Consider the following 5,675-nt stretch of genomic DNA (forward strand, 5'->3'; position numbering starts at 1 on the left):
CTACAAGTCCATAAACACACTCAATCAAATACTAAACACTGCACTGGGGTAAAATGACTCTTTTACCCTTGGTTAAAGTCAACTCTCCCGGTCAAAGTCAACCCTCTCGGTCAAAGTCAACCCACAGTTGACCTGACTCGCCGAGTTGGGCCGCCAACTCGCCGAGTCTCTAATCTCATTTCACAACCCCACTCGTGGCTACTCGTCGAGTATGGCATCGACTCGACGAGTACTCTCTCGATCCAAGAACTCAGACAATCTGCATCCGACTCGCCGAGTCATATGAACAACTCGACGAGTTGTTCTTGAGCTTAAGAAGATTGCCTTGGACTCGCCGAGTTGTATGAACAACTCGCCGAGTCCCTCCATTACTGAGTCTGCTCTCCAACTCACTGAGTCCACTCTACTACTCACAGGCTTCCACTCGTCATCACTCAAAAAGGGGAAAAACGGGACTCGCGACTTGACTCGCCGAGTCGTTCTTCCAACTCGCCGAGTCACATCCATGCAACTACTCTAAACTCGATTCTGCTTGAATCCATCGCATACAAATGATAGATCTGAGTCCAATAAGCTGATCCACCACGTAAAGTTTCCAACTTTACGTGTACATACACATGAAAAAGGAGATATAGGCTAAAAAGGCACTTAGAAGAGTAAATCTAGGGTTCTTATGCAAGGCATCTCCAAAAAGGTAACAGATCCGGGCTCTACAACTCCTAAATGAACAGATCTAGGGATATCTCGTCCCATAAAGGCATCCATACAACTATAGGGCTTAGAAAATGCATCAAACTAGCCCTAGAAGAGCTCTAATGAAGATCTAAAGCATAAAACAGAAGGAATCCGAGAAATACCTCAATGAACTCTGATTTGCCCTTGGATCTTTACTCTACACCTCTTCTCTTTGCTCCTTTCTTCTTCTTCTTCTTCAAGCCTTCAAAATCCACACACAAAAGCACTTAAAACAATAAGGAATGGATTAGGGTTTTCTCACAGCTCTCTGAGGGTGAAGGAGGCGGGTTTGGGGCACAAAGCATTGCTTAAATAGTGAGCAACCCGGGGATTTAGGGTTTCTTCCAGACAGGCAGACTCGCCGAGTCCCGAATATGGACTCGCCGAGTCGCCTTCTAACACGTGCACGAAAACTCGACCCTACTCGACGAGTCAGGCCATAGACTCGCCGAGTCCCTCAATAAAACTTCTAAATAAAAGCCACGAAAGCATCATACCAAAGACGGGGCGTTACACACCGAGTTGGTGTTGTGTTGTGAAACCCTAATTTCCTGGGGTTGGGGCCTATATAAGGGAACTTATGCCCCCATTTCTGCCTCACCAGCTACCTAACCTTTCTGTGTGAAACTCTAAACGAGTGTAGTGATCTAAGAGAGTCTCCAAGCAAACCTTGAAGGATTTTAGTGCATCATTGAGGAGGAAGAGGAGTTTGTTCATCAAGGATCAAGAAGGAGTTGTTGGGGTTCAGGTCATTTCGTCCAGAGCTTCAAGAGGAAGGTAAAAAGCTTGAGTCTTTCCCCTTTATTTGGTTAGATCTCATGAGTTGAGAAGTTAGGGTTTTCATCACATTTTATTTGGGACTTCGAGCATGCTAAATTATCAAGAGGTTAAAACCTCATATCTGGACCTTGTGAGGTCCCTAGAGCCCAAAAGTCCCAACTTTATTCATCCATATGAGGAGTATGGTGTTTAGCACCTTATGAGAACATGTATTAGTAGATTGGAGCAAAACCACCATGCATGAGCGTAAAGATCGAAGCTTTACATGACAACTGAGTCTTGAGATGCTAGATCTAGTGTGTGGAGTGGTAGATCTGCTTAGAATCGTCTGAATGAGGATTGAGTTTGAATGGACTCGCTAAGTCAATGACTCGGCTCGACGAGCCGGTGAGGGTTTGTCCCAATGAGCTTGATCATGCGATAACTCGGCGAGTTGGAGGTCAACTCGACGAGCTAAGCTGGACCTTCACGAGACTTCTGAGGGAACGAGTGGACTCCACGAATCACATGGGTGAACTCGGCGAGTCGGGTCAAACATGGACTGTTGACTCGAGTTTAACTTCTGTTGACTTTAGGGTTGGGTCAATCATGAGTAATGGAGACCATGGAGGGGTAAAATGGTCTTTTATCCACTTCAAGAGTTAGAGAGAATAACCTTTATTAATTAGAGATATTCATCCTTTGTGTTATGCGGATGCTAGTTCGAGATTCGAGTACGAGGTTATTTGCTTGCTTGCTTGCAAGCTGAGTCTTCTCACTATACTTACCATGAGTGATATCTTTGTGTGATTGAGATTCCTTATGTGCTTACATTGTGTATTGCGATATCCTGCATTGTTTCTTTGTGATTTATGTTGCGTATTATTCAGAGCTTACAAAGTTAGGACCGAAGGGTCCATCAGAGTTGTGGGACCGAAGGGTCCCACTGAGACACATTGACCGGAGGGTCTTATTGTGTTATAGCCTCGAGTGGCTAATGAGATGTGTGTGATATTTTGGGGAACTCACTAAGTTCGTGCTTACCGTGTTGTGTGTTATGTGTTTCAGGTTTTTCTTAGGATCACGGGAAGGCATCGGCTTGATTGTACATACTAGTGAAAGAGTTATGTTTTGAGGATCCTAGATTTTAATCAAACAATTATGAAGTTGCGATTTGTAAATTAAATAAATGAAATTTTTGTGAAATGTTTTATGAGAATTATATGATTTTAAATGAAAATTTACGGTGTTACATCTTCCCACCTATGTGGGACAAAAAAAAACCTACTTTAAGTTAATTAGACCACATTCAACATATTTTCTTAAAAGTATAGAATAAATCATTTATTAGGGATGACATCTTGAGTAATGCACAATGTAACGCTTGTTTAACTCGATGATGATATATTACAACCCAAATCGATCTATTTATAAGTAAATGGGTCGAACTTCTCATTTCCGACTAAATAACCCACCCCACATTAAATTTTAAGAACAATAAGTCATTTGATTATTGTTATTTTGTTTTTCCAACATGAGGCTATAAGTGAAAGAGTAAGAAGCTACTTCACATTCATGGGAATCATATATTGTTGCAATCCATTGTACAAAATGTTTGAAATATGCTGGAAATTGCTTATGTTGGACGATAAAGATCCCAAACCACATGGTTCCTCCTGTCGAGCAATTAGATATAGATCATATTGTCAACATATATATTATACTTATCCTTTTTCAGGTATTTGCAATGCCATTATATGATTTAATAGAAAAATGACTAATGAAAAATGGCAACAGCTAGATATTAGAATGTATGGCGGATCTATACATAGTTTTTGTACGATGATAACTAAGGTTTAACTATATTTTATAATAATAATAAAAAGTTAATTTAAATAATTAAAAAGTCAATTAGTTTTAAACTATTTGTTATCAAAAGTGGTTACTATGAGTTGACCTTTGAAAGCAGACACTATAAGATCGACATATTGTTGAGAGGTGTTCTTGTTGGATACCACGGAACCAGCGATAAATGATAGTTCTGAATATCTTTTGGATAATTTATATCGATTTTTTCTGCATTAATATTTATATGTTGTGACGGAAAATTAAACAAAATGCGGGGATAGCTCAGTTGGGAGAGCGTCAGACTGAAGATCTGAAGGTCAGGTGTTCGATCCACCTTCACCGCATTTTCTCAATTTTTATTTGTTTATCTTTAAAACTACAAATTTTGTAAGCCCTTTTTTTCTCTACCATAAAAAGTTACAATACAAATAAACCCCACGTACCAAGAAAATCAGCCAGCATCTATTCCATTGAAGAATTCTCCGGTGGGTTATCCATTTGGATAATCTACGTGAGTTATCAACATATATATATATATATATATATATATATATATATATATATATATATATATATATATATATATATATATATATATATATATATATATATATATATATATATATATATATATATTTTATTTTATCAAAGTAAAGCATGATCTCTATTTCAATAAAAATGATGAAGTACCTTTCTATTTTGCAAATAGGATAACAAGACTCATTTGGTACTTAAGTGAAGGAATCGTTGGATGCATCAACGAAAATATGTCATCGTATCTTTGTGTTTTACTTCAAATTGCATTATAGAGAGCTGGAAATCAAATAAAAAATGTGTAATGAAAAAGTCTTGAAACTTTCAAGTAGAATTACATTTTTTCGTATTTTGAAAGTAATAAAAAGAGATGACACAAGGGTTTGTCTTATATTATTGCAATACAAATTGATATTTCTATTATATGTAGATGTTTGACTAAACGAATTCACCACCTTAGACCCAAAACCCCTCGTATCACAGGGGCATTAAACACCAAAATACACAACATGAATGTTGTCATAGTGCCACCACCGTTGACGGGAGTAGCTACAACCAAAGTGTGTTTGTGCTTCATAAGGCAGATGATGGTGGTATTTATAAACGGGGTTAATATGAATGTTCGGAAGTTTTATAACGTAATCCCATGTTTGAGTGTGCATGGAGGCTCTTTGTTTTGAGGTACGGTTGGTGCAACTATGTGCTTGAAGGTGATATATTTTTATGGATGTTGCTATTCATACACTCTCATTAGTAGATGTAGACCTATTTTCTATTTTTTTTAATATGTATTTACTACGTATACTTCTTAATTACTTATTGTATATCTCTTATTTAACATTTTTGTGAAATCATTGATGCAATAAGTAATTAGATATATCAATAGAATCTATGTTTAATTCCACATCTTTTTAAATAATTTATATCAAATTATATATTTAATTAAATTTAGTATTTATTTTGATTTCCTTCGAAACCTAAATATCTAATTTTAATTGTATATTTCATTAAATTAGTTTTTTCTTTTTAAATCTTATCCTTTTTAATTAATCAATTTAAAATTATAAAAAGAAACATAAAAATGGGCTCCACTTTTGAACCCTATATCCCTTCCCCCTTTAGTGGCATCCATATTTAAGGAGGTTGATTGTTTGTATGCATAAAAGCCATGTATTCATCAATTATTGCTTTTCCAATTTAACAAACATCTCAAATCAATTAAATCATAAATAACTATGCAAAACCCATTAATCCTAGCTACATATCTAAAGAATGTTATAATTAATCATTCTTTAAATGTGATATCTGACAATAAAAACAGTTTATATATTTATTAAATTAATATTATTAGAGCTAAATAATATTTAATTTAGTTATAAATATTTAACTAATGTTTAAAATTAATTAATAAAAAGGTTACTTGATATTTAAGTTATTTAAAAGGATCAAATGTGATCATAATAAACTTAAATATAAGTTAGATTGTTAATAAGGGTCAAAGATGTACTTAGCAATGATGACGGGGTTGTTGGTCATTTTGGAAAGTACCCAACATGTTATGAAATACATGTTTTGGTTGAGTTTAATAAGCTACCCAAACTTCAAGGGCCAAAAGTGAAAATATGAAGGCTCCAAAAAATTATTTCTATTTTGGTCCCCAAGTGTGAGTGTCTAAGTCTATTTTTTTTCCCTAGATTTGAAGACCCTCACCCCTTAATTTAAGCTACTAAATACTCCAATAATACATCTATGGCCCCTTGACTAATTGATTAAGAGATTTAAGGGAACAATTTCTTGTT

The 5,675-nt window shown here is 35.8% G+C and overlaps 1 non-coding gene across 1 annotated transcript; it reads left to right on the top strand.

The window, feature by feature from the left end:
- The first annotated feature begins 3,613 nt into the window (after positions 1–3,613).
- On the top strand, positions 3,614–3,686 carry TRNAF-GAA (transfer RNA phenylalanine (anticodon GAA)). Its single transcript has one exon. It is a non-coding gene; the product is annotated as a tRNA-Phe (tRNA).
- Positions 3,687–5,675: the final 1,989 nt, after the last annotated feature.

This window comes from Lactuca sativa, chromosome 1 (assembly GCF_002870075.4).
Source record: "Lactuca sativa cultivar Salinas chromosome 1, Lsat_Salinas_v11, whole genome shotgun sequence".
Taxonomy (NCBI): domain Eukaryota; kingdom Viridiplantae; phylum Streptophyta; class Magnoliopsida; order Asterales; family Asteraceae; genus Lactuca; species Lactuca sativa.